The sequence below is a fragment of the Amblyraja radiata genome, chromosome 8, assembly GCF_010909765.2.
Source record: "Amblyraja radiata isolate CabotCenter1 chromosome 8, sAmbRad1.1.pri, whole genome shotgun sequence".
Taxonomy (NCBI): domain Eukaryota; kingdom Metazoa; phylum Chordata; class Chondrichthyes; order Rajiformes; family Rajidae; genus Amblyraja; species Amblyraja radiata.
This window is the reverse complement of record NC_045963.1, coordinates 11,599,108-11,611,511: the sequence shown is the minus strand read 5'-3', so window position 1 is coordinate 11,611,511 and position 12,404 is coordinate 11,599,108.

Here is a 12,404-nt window from a genome sequence, read left to right as displayed (position 1 = left end):
GTCATTGACTAACCCAATCAGTCTCTACAGATATTACAATGGATGAACAAAATATCTAATGTAAGATTAATTATAGTTTTACCAAATAGTAACAGCATGTTCTTACGATTTTCTACTGCAGTGCACTGAGTGTATTTGCATAATCCATGTGAGTTATTGCCATTAACATTCCTTCCAATCTTGCTCCCACACATTACGTATTTGCTACTGATTCCTATTGGCAGGAGAGTGTCTCACTGTATTAAGGAATCTTGCATATCTATCAGTGATGTGCTATGGCTGCCCTTTTGGAATCAGACTTGATAAATGAGAGGTGAAAGTTAAATCTTTCCAGACAGGGTAAGAAGCTAAATGGCAGGGTTCTGTTAGTCATACATTCTAGGTGTCTAGAACTGCCCCCTCTCAATGAACCAGAGGCCTGTGAACAGAATGATGAAGAGCTAAAAAATACATTCGGGAAAGTGGTGACAGAAGAGTCGCTGTTTGATTAATGACGTGATGTAAATGTGATTGATTTCTGGCAGAGATTCACCGTGTTTTTCAGCAATAATTTATCTTCATTTTGTGGTTATTATCGATAAATTGGTGTGGACCTATAAGGTGTCATTCATGATGCACGTCTCAAGACCAAGGCACCCACTAAAATGTGCGGATTTAATACAGTTTATTTATTTATACAGCTTTGTTGCTTCTTTCACATCATTTGAGATAGCAAACTGAAGCCATTTCTCCTGAAGTGGATTGTAAAGCTAAATGAAGTATAATGTTGTAATATTGTAAAGATTTCCATTGCACAATCCATCGGTTTCCCACATATAAAAATCCACTGTAATAGTGCTGAGAGGAGCTCACAGCAACCAGAGATCACTTACTTCTGACTGGCAGGGGAATGTTGTGAAAATCTTACAGTAATTAGTTTTCCCTCAGTTTGTAGATTAAGGGATCAGGCAGTGAATATTTCACTGCAGAGCAATTAAGCAGTAAAACAGTAACTATTTTATCAATAAAAAGATTAAACTTCCAGAAGATTTGCTTTTAAAAATGTGTAGGAAGGAACTGCAGATTCTGGTTTAAACCAGAGATAGACAAAAAAAGCTGGAATGGGTTACGTTTCAGGTCGAGCCGGTTGAGTCTGAAGAAGGGTCTCGACCAGAAACGCCACCTATTCTTTCTCTCCAGGGATGCTGCCTGTCCCGCTGAGTAACTCCATCTTTTTGTGTCTATCTTTGCTTTTAAAAACCTTTGTTTTGGAACAGTAATATAATTCTGCTCTCTTCCTCCTTTCCAATGTGGAATTTTTAGGTTATTAATAGGTTATTTGCTATTGGATAATACATAATGTTTGTTTTTCATTGACTGCAAATCATGGGAGGCCTTTTTCTTTGGAAAATTGGAAAAGCAGGAAACTTAGGAGATTGCTTCAAACGAGGAAGGCAGAAAGTATTCACTGCCATTCATTTGAGACATAAAGGTCCCTAAATTCCACAGATGTCCACGGGAATCGTTTCTGGTGATGGGATCCAACGCTGACTCACTTTAGAGTTTGTGCGTTTAGCAGGGGCCAAATGATATCCAAACAATAAAACCTCTGTAGGAAGGAACTGCAGATGCTGAATTAAACCAAAGATAGACACAAAAAGCTGGAGTAACTCAGCCGGACAGGCAGCATCTCTTGAGAGAAGGAATGGTTGACATTTTGGTTTGAGACCCTCCTTCAGACGGGAGTCAGGGGAAAGGGAAACGAGAGGTATAGACGGTGAGTCCTAGCTAGAGTCCAAGTATGCAAGAAAGCGTTTGTTGAGGGCATGGATCTGGAGTAGAATGAAGTAAAGTTAGGATCCATTACAGGTGTGGGTGAGCGCAGCCCTGTCACTGCAACAAGCACTACCCTACTGAGTTTCTAGATATACTTTTAAACATCCACAGAGCCTCAACTCAAACATCGTGATACTTGTCTTGTGACAACAGGTTTCCATCCTTGGTCTGCATCATGGACCTACTCGTTTATTACTTAGCTACAAACCTCAGTCTATCATTTGCTATTTCAAGGAAGATGGTGGCTCAGTCTATTGCAGTATGGTGGGAATTTCCAGAAATCATCAAAGCCTTCCATAGCCGTGTCTGGTTCTGTATGAATCCTAAGGTTATGGCACACAACTGCTAAATGTGGAGGGATGCTCAGAGTTCAAATGTTTGATGAATTTTCTGTGGCCTTGCAGTCAGATAGAAACTGTCATTGGCAGGAGCTGATAACTCTGTTTGGAAGCATTAGAGTCATCGAGTGATATAGTGTGGAAACAGGCCCTTCTGCCCAACTTGCCCACACCGCCCAACATGTCCCTGTTACACTAGTCCCATCTGCCCGCATTTGGTCCATATCCCTCCAAACCTGTCTAACGGTTTCTTAAACATAGCGATAGTCCCTGCCTTAACTACCTCCTCTGGCAGCTTGTTCCATACACCCACCACCCTTTGTGTGAAAAAGTTACCCTTTAGATTCCTATTAAATCTTTTCCCCTTCACCTTAAACCTATGTCCTCTGCTCCTCAATTCACATACTCTGGGCAAGAGAATTAGTGTTCCTAATCAGTGATCATGAGTATGAATAATTGTTTTGAATATTTGTTGTTTTTTAAAACAATGTGAATTTTTAAAAAAATTTCTTCCTGTTTCCCTTCTGTCTTTATTTTGCTCTCTATTAATCCAATCTTTCATTTTATTTCTCTTCAATAACTAATTTCTCGGTGAATTCAACCACTTTGTTTTTCTTCTCCATTCGTCGACTCTATTTCTCACTCTTTCAATCGTATTTGGTTGTGGACATGTTCATTTGGTGTCCTGGTACCTGCTGTGACCTGTTGAATCATTGTCAGCTCATACTGCCAGTAACAAAGGACATTGCTTTTGTAGGACTGCACAATGCAAGGGCAAGTCTAACTAATAACAGATGCCGAAGATAGACACAAAAAGCTGGAGTAACTCAGCGGGACAGGCAGCACCTCTGGAGGGAAGGAATGGGTGACGTTTTGGGTCGAGACCCTTCTTTAGATTAGTTAGGGTTAAGGGAAACGAGAGATATAGGCGATGGTATGGAGAGATAAAGAACAATGAATGAAAGATATGTGAAAAAGTAATGACGATAAAAGAAACGGGCCATTAGCTGTTTGTAGGGTGTAAAAGAGAAGATAGTGCAAGTTAGGTGGGGGAGGGATAGAGAGAGGGGAATGCCGGGGCTACCTGAACTGAGATAAATCAATATTCATACCACTGGACTGTAAGCTGCCCAAGCAAAATATGAGATGCTGCTCCTCCAATTTGCGTTTAGCCTCACTCTGACAATGGAGGAGACCGAGGACAGAAAGGTCTGTGTAGGAATGGGAAGGAGAATTTAACTGGGAGATCGACAACAGATGCCTGCTAATGCAAAAACTGGCCCATTATCTATTTGTTCAATCATTTGCTGTTTTTTAGACTTTCTTATATGTAAATCGACTGGTACAGTAATCTATTTTGCAACAGTAATTGTATTTGGAAATCTGTCAGTGGCTTTGGGATTCTGAAATCTGCTGCATATTTCATATAATTGCAATTCTGTTTTACATACACTTGCATAAAGTGAATGCAGTGTAACCGTGCAGAGTTCAGGCTGTGTGCTAAATGAACTGGACCTGTAAAATATATCAATTTAAATCCCTGCAAATAATGCCTATTTATAATAACACTTAGGTCATTCATTAGCCAACCATAAACACAATGGAAATTGAAGCTAGTATTTAATTTTTAATAAAAAATAAAAAGATACCAGCTGTTTAATGAATAGACAAAATGTTTAATGAAAATGTTTTTGCTTTCCTTGTTCAAATTCTGTAATGATGCATAATGATTGTTAAAGCGGTCTCCGACTGCTGGCTTTAAATGACTGAACTAGCCAAAAGCCTGTTGATGAATAGGCTACTCTCTGATGGGAAAGGAATTGTGAGAGACAAGCCAGATCTAAATAAACACTTCCACTATGTTATGATCGATTGGAAGGACAGAAATCAGTGCTGCTGTTGACCAAACAAATCCCGATTCATTAGAGGAATGACACAACCTTTTAAATCCTCAAATTTGAATTGCAGCATTTCACATTTGCCGATTCAAGATGTCAGGCGAAAGGGAATAAATAGTCATATTTTCATCTCCTTCATGTGTTCCATCAAACGTTGCACAGGAAAGGTTTGTGCAGGGTGCAAAATATTTGGCAGATTTTCAGCCAGACTAATGGTTGTTGTAGCTGGGTGAGGGTCATTCCACATCAGAATGAACCTGACCAACTAATGTTTGCTTGTTCATGTTATCAACATAAATGATAATGAAACTGTACTGAACTAACCATTCTTTGAATAATTTTGCTGTTCATAATTACATAGAATTTTATAGGATGCAAGTAATCAAACATTCCAACCTGCCAATCTTGTTCCATCTTTTCTCATCCAGGTCCATCAGTGTAAATCAATAATAAAAACAAAATGCAAAGACAACACTGATGCAGCATCTCTGGAAAAAGATGTCGCTAACGTTTCAGGTCCAGAATCCTTCATGAGAGCTGGGAAAGAGAGAAAAACAAGTTCGTTTTCAGTTGGAGTGACAATGGAGAGAGATAGTGACAACAAAATGAATATCTCTGATAGGGTGAGTCCAAATGGTTTAATTGGGGAAATACATTAAGTTTCTTGTGATGAATGTGACTAATATAAACATGCTCAGCGGCCCAATCTATATTCATAGAAAAATAAAAATAAAATTGCAATCAAATTGATGACCAATGGTAGAAATGGCCAATGTCAATACAAAAACAGTGAACTACCTATCCCTGGAGAAGTTGATGTTGTCCAGAAGACTGCATCATGCTCAGACAGAAGATAAGGTGTTGATCTTCAAGAATGCATTGGGTCTCATTGAAATAATACAGGAGACTATAGACAGTAAAATCTAAGTAGTAGATAGACACAAAAAGCTGGTCAGACAGCATCTCTGGAGAAAAGGAATAAGTGACGTTTCAGACCGAGAGCCTTCTTTAGACTGAAAGTCAGGGGAAAGAGAACCAAGAGATATAGATGGTGATATAGAGAACAAATGAATGAAAGATATGCAAAAAAGTAACGATGAGAAAGAAAGCAGGACATTGTTAGCTGTGTGCTAGGTGAAAATGAGTTGCAGACAATGAGACTCAACAAAACGACTTTGAAGTTAGTTGGGTGGGGGAGGGATGGAGAGAGAGGGGATGCAAGGGTTACCTGAAGTTAGAGAAATCAATGATCATACCACTGGGTTGTAAGCTGCCCAAGCGAAACATGAGGTGTTGCTCCAATTTGGCCCAGGACAGAAAGGTCAGTGTGGGAATGGGAAGGGGAATTAAAGTGTTTGGCAACCAGGAGATCAGGTAGGTCCAGGCAGACTGAGCAAAGGTGTTCGCTAATTGGTAATGGGATGGTGTCAATTTAATCCTTTTTTTGATTGCTTATACATCCCCTTAAATGCATCTGCACTACTTACATCAACTAATCTTAGTGTTAGCAAGATCTACATTTTCACCATTCTGTGGTAAAGAAGTTTTTTTCTTGTTCATTTGTTCGTGTTGGATTTCTTGTTCATTTGACTTGATAATGATCGGTTTTGGATTATATTATTTTAAAATGATGACCAATGTAAAATTCCAGTGAATTACAGAATTCCACTCATTACCGTACAGATTGGAGCAATGCTATAAAGTTGCCAAAATCAAGCAGTGCCCACAATCACATCGCAATAACTTGCAGGTCATTTTCTTGGAAGGCAGGAAAAGAAGGCGCACATTATGGAGCAGTTCTCACACATTATTAGAACTATAAGGGAAGAAACAGCTCACCTGAAGAGCGACTCAGATGTAATTTGGTTAGCTTTGACTCTAAAGCCTCTGTCCCACTTGGGCGACCTCCACCGCGACCTCTGGCGAGTTTGCCCGCGACCCAAAGTCTCGGCAAGGTCGCCACGAGGTCGTAGGAGGTCTCCTTCATGGTCGAGAGCGGCCTCCGTGTAGTCGAGGCTTCAGCTAGGTCACGGTGTATTTTTCAAAATGTTCAAAATTGACCACGACTAAAAATAGGTCGCCGTGGGAAAAATCGATATATTTTTAGTCGTAGGTCTAGTCGAAGCTGGTCGTAGTAGGTCGTGATGCTAGTCGTAGGTAGTCGAAGGTAATAGCTCCGGGGTGAAAAAAAGGTCAGTGGAAAAAAAAGGTAGTTTAAACAGCAGAACATCACCTCTTTCACTCCAAGGCATGTTCATTCATAGCTGGAGAGTTTTTTTGGAGAGGAGACTTGTGTTTTAGAGATGGCACCAAAAAGGCAGCAGTGCAGGGGGAGGGCACAACCCTAAAAAAAACCTGCCATGGAGGTGTTTCCCACCCGGGAGGAGGAGTGGCAGGAAGTGATGCCACAGGAGGTGATAGTGTAGGAGGAGGTTGCCCTGCATGAGACCCTGCAGGGTGGTAGTATATGTCCCCACCATCACCCCATCCTTCACTGCCTCACTTGAAGGCAGCAAAGCAGCCCTTTCTCCTGTGTCTGACACAGCATCAGAGGCAGATGCCCCATTGGTGGTGAGGGAGGGCTGGAGGAAGGTTATGCCCTTCACCAGGCAGCAGGAGGGATGGTTCCAACAGAATGCCATCCTGTACGAAAAGGGAAATGAGGGGTACAGGGACAGGGGCAAGAATGGCATGCTTGCCATCCACTGTCCCACATGTGTGCTTAAAGTTCCATCTTTTGTCAAAACCCAGCGCCACTCTCTTCCAGTCATCTGGAGTACTGGGACAGTCCATCACAACATCTCCATTCACCCATTGAGACCTCTTCCTTTTCACCCTTGCTCTTCCCCTTCTGCCTTTCCTAAAAGGGCGCTGAAGCAAAAGGGCTGCTGCAAACAGCAGTAGTTGTATTTATACTAACATCCTCCAAACTAGTTCCTTCCTTGCTTGCATGGTTCAGAATGATTTACAAAAAACCTGGGAGGCATTTTTTAGTGAGAAAAAAATGCAGGCTTGACATGATTTTATCAGGTGATAATTTGAGCTGTAAACACTCGTCACTGGTGGTTGTTGGTTTTCGGTGTGGTCCTCTGAGGTGGAAGGGAGTCATGCTCATTCACGGACCAATTTGCCACAGACCATCCTCGAATAAAACGTACATGATCGATGCCAGTCTTCAAACATAGTCGAAGGAGGTCTTCTTCATAGTAGAGGGAGGTCTTCAACATATTCGTAAGAGGTCGTTCACATAGTCGTGGAAGGTCGGAGGAGGTCGTAGGTCACCGTGACCTTGATTTTTTTTAAAAGTCGCTTAAGGTCGCCAGAGGTCGCGGTGGAGGTCTCCTGAGTGGGACAGGCCCTTAAAGCCAGAGTGTTTAAAAAAAATTAAATTTACCTCCTGTAAGGATGTCAATGGAAATATAATGAAGTGGATTCATACCAGTGTAGTACGTGTAAGTGTTCTTATCTCGTTCCCCATTTCTGAAACAAATAAAAGGCTATCAATACATTACACTTTTTCTTTAAACTGAGAAAGTAATAATTCTAAATCATACATAATGATGTGCAAAAACCTGTGAGTGGCCTTAATCAAGTCACTGTATTTGTTTTTATTGAACATCAGCTGCAAAGTGAAAATTTGTGTTAAGTTGAGTAGAATAATCAGACAATTTTTCTGAGTGCGATCATTCAATGAATCTTAAAGTAGGCTCTCACCAATGTGTATGCGACATTTGTAAATATTGCAGAGATATTCTGATGTGGCATTGTAATGCTGTTCATTTCCATGTATTACATAAGCCACTATATACTGTCAGGAACTGACATGTGGATTCATAAATGTACATGATGTTCGTCCTGCATGGCCAGAGACTGAAACTGTGAATATTAATGTCACATAAATTGATTTTGTCTCAGTCTTGCTCTACAGACTTTTAACATAGTGCAAAATATTATCTTGCTCTCCTCAATGCAAAGCTTCGATGCACATACCAATCAAATTAAATTCCTACTTCGAGTTTTCTTTAGGGACAAGATTTAGAATTGTTTTTTTTACCATAGTATTATTTCAGTTACATCCCAGTTTTAGTTGTTCAACAATAAAATGTCATCCTTTCATTCTTTCATTCAACCATCTGAAAACTGCCAAATCCCACAAATACTTTTATAAGCAGAATGGAACAGTGTAGGACAGATCTTGAGCAGTAAAGATTTGGGAGAGCTGAAACTATGGAGCTTGGGACTGAGAGATAGAACGAGGAGTAGCGAACTTGTCATGATTATTGAAGGCTGTATGGGTGTTTCTGCAATTGAGACACAGGTTAAAATGGGGGTTATTACAGAGGTAGCTATTGAGTCAGAAGCTGAGCTTGAATTCCAATGGATCCATAGAGCTACATACAGCCTAGCTGGAACCAAAACATACACAGAGGTGGAATTAATGGTAAAGATCTCTAGTTTATGGTTGGCAATGAAGATGACTTTGGTTAGCTAATGGTTAACCAAAAAATATATAACTTTGGTCAAGCATGTGACAAACCAGAGCTAGATGCGGTCATGAGATGTTGCTGATTAGGAGTAATGGCTCTGTGTCTGGGATGCCATCATTAATGATGGAATATTTTTTAGATAAATGAAAGGTCTAGAATCTTGGAAGAGGTCCAGAAGGAAAAAAGGAGCCGCAACTGAGGTGCACTGGTAATAATTGAATAGTTGAGGTTGGGATCACATGAGGCATTTTTGCCAAGTTGAACAGCAGTAGAAAGGGTATTATGAGAAGTTGACGTGTTCAAATGGTGACTTATCTCTCTTCATCCTTCTCAACCTCTCTGCTGCCTTTTGACAGTCATAGAAGGTGTGTTCAGTGATGTTAATATTTGCTTAAGGGATTTAAGCATGATTTAGGCACAGAGTTTGAGGAATAATAAACATAAAGTTAGATAACGCCGAGTTAGCCAAGGACATAAGAGAGTTGAAGAAGGTTTAGTGATGTATTTTGCAAGGGGATTTGAGCTGAGAATAAGTTTTATGAGTCAGCAGTTCATGATGATAGTCTTGAAAAAGAAAGAGAATTCCTGAGGATATAGAAACATAGAAATTAGGTGCAGGAGTAGGCCATTGGGCCCTTCGAGCCTGCACCGCCATTCAATATGATCATGGCTGATCATCCAACTCAGTATCCCATACCTGCCTTCTCTCCATACCCTCTGATCCCCTTAGCCACAAGGGCCACATCTAACTCCCTCTTAAATATAGCCAATGAACTGGCCTCGACTACTCTCTGTGGCAGAGAGTTCCAGAGATTCACCACTCTCTGTGTGAAAAAAGTTCTTCTCATCTCGGTTTTAAAGGATTTCCCCCTTATCCTTAAGCTGTGACCCCTTGTCCTGGACTTCCCCAACATCGGGAGCAATCTTCCTGCATCTAGCCAGTCCAACCCCTTAAGAATTTTATAAGTTTCTATAAGATCCCCTCTCAATCTCCTAAATTCTAGTCTATCCAGTCTTTCTTCATAAGACAGTCCTGACATCCCAGGAATCAGTCTGGTGAACCTTCTCTGCACTCCCTCTATGGCAATCAGAAATCCTTCCTCAGATTTGGAGACCAAAACTGTACGCAATACTCCAGGTGTGGTCTCACCAACACCCTGTACAACTGCAGTAGAACCTCCCTGCTCCTATACTCAAATCCTTTTGCTATGAAAGCTAACATACCATTCGCTTTCTTCACTGCCCTGCATGCCTACTGCATGCCTACTTTCAATGACTGGTGTACCATGACACCCAGGTCTCGCTGCATCTCCCCTTTTCCTAGTCGGCCACCATTTTAATAATAGTCTGCTTTCCTGTTTTTGCCACCAAAATGGATAACCTCACATTTATCCACATTATACTGCATCTGCCAAACATTTGCCCACTCACCCAGCCTATCCAAGTCACCTTGCAGTCTCCTAGCATCCTCTTCACAGCTAACACTGCCCCCCAGCTTAGTGTCATCCGCAAACTTGGAGATATTGCCTTCAATTCCCTCATCCAGATCATTAATATATATTGTAAATAGCTGGGGTCCCAGCACTGAGCCTTGCGGTACCCCACTAGTCACTGCCTGCCATTGTGAAAAGGACCCGTTTACTCCTACTCTTTGCTTCCTGTTTGCCAGCCAGTTCTCTATCCACATCAATACTGAACCCCCAATGCCGTGTGCTTTAAGTTTGTATACTAATCTCTTATGTAGGACCTTGTCGAAAGCCTTCTGGAAGTCCAGATACACCACATCCACTGGTTCTCCCCTATCCACGCTACTAGTTACATCCTCGAAAAATTCTATAAGATTCGTCAGACATGATTTACCTTTTGTAAATCCATGCTGACTTTGTCCAATGATTTCACCACTTTCCAAATGTGCTGCTATCCCATCTTTAATAACTGACTCTAGCAGTTTCCCCACTACCGATGTTAGACTAACTGGTCTGTGATTCCCCGTTTTCTCTCTCCCTCTCTTCTTAAAAAGTGGGGTTACGTTTGCTACCCGCCAATCCTCAGGAACTACTCCAGAATCTAAAGAGTTTTGAAAGATTATTACTAATGCATCCACTATTTCTGGAGCTACTTCCTTAAGCACTCTGGGATGCAGCCTATCTGGCCCTGGGGATTTATCGGCCTTTAATCCATTCAATTTACCCAACACCACTTCCCGGCTAACCTGGATTTCACTCAATTCCTCCAACTCCTTTGACCCGCGGTCCCCTGCTATTTCCGGCAGATTATTTATGTCTTCCTTAGTGAAGACGGAACCAAAGTAGTTATTCAATTGGTCCGCCATATCCTTGTTCCCCATGATCAACTCACCTGTTTCTGACTGCAAGGGACCTACATTTGTTTTAACTAATCTCTTTCTTTTCACATATCTATAAAAACATTTGCAGTCAGTTTTTATGTTCCCTGCCAGTTTTCTCTCATAATCTATTTTTCCTTTCCTAATTAAGCCCTTTGTCCTCCTCTGCTGGTCTCTGAATTTCTCCCAGTCCTCCGGTATGCTGCTTTTTCTGGCTAATTTGTACGCATCATCCTTCGCTTTGATACTATCCCTGATTTCCCTTGTTATCCACGGATGTACTACCTTCCCTGATTTATTCTTTTGCCAAACTGGGATGAACAATTTTTGTAGTTCATCCATGCAGTCTTTAAATGTCTTCCATTGCATATCCACCGTCAACCCTTTTAGAATTAATTGCCAGTCAATCTTGGCCAATTCACGTCTCATACCCTCAAAGTTACCTTTCTTTAAGTTCAGAACCATTGTCTCTGAATTAACAATGTCACTCTCCATCCTAATGAAGAACTCAACCATATTATGGTCACTCTTGCCCAAGGGGGCACGTACAACAAGACTGCTAACTAACCCTTCCTCATTACTCAATACCCAGTCTAAAATAGCCTGCTCTCTCGTTGGTTCCTCTACATGTTGATTTAGATAACTATCCCGCATACATTCCAAGAAATCCTCTTCCTCAGCACCCCTGCCAATTTGATTCACCCAATCTATATGTAGATTGAAGTCACCCATTATAACGGTTTTGCCTTTGTCGCACGCATTTCTAATTTCCTGTTTGATACCATCTCCAACTTCACTACTACTGTTAGGTGGCCTGTACACAACACCCACCAGCGTTTTCTGCCCCTTAGTGTTTCGCAGCTCTACCCATACCGATTCCACATCCTCCAAACTAATGTCCTTCCTTTCCATTGAGTTAATCTCCTCTCTAATCAGCAACGCTACCCCACCTCCTTTTCCTTTCTCTCTATCCCTCCTGAATATTGAATATCCCTGGATGTTCAGCTCCCAGCCTTGGTCACCCTGGAGCCATGTCTCAGTGATCCCAACTATATCATCGTCATTAATAGCTATCTGCACATTCAACTCATCCACCTTATTACGAATGCTCCTTGCATTGAGACACAAAGCCTTCACGCTTGTTTTTACAACACTCTTACCCCTTATACAATTATGTTGAAAAGTGGCCCTTTTTGATTTTTGCCCTGGTTTTGTCTGCCTGCCACTTTTACTTTTCACCTTGCTACCTATTGCTTCTACCCTCATTTTACACCCCTCTGTCTCTACGCTCAAACATTTAAGAAACCCTTTCCCTTTAACTCCATCCTCCACTATCCCATTCGACACCCCACCCCCCTTATTCAGTTTAAAACCACCCGTGTAGCAGTGGCAAACCTGCCTGCCAGAATGCTGGTCCCACACCTGTTAAGATGCAATCCATCCCTTTTGTACAGTTCCCCCTTATCCCAAAACAGATCCCAGTGATCTAAGAATCTAAATCCCTGCCCCGTGCACCAGTTCC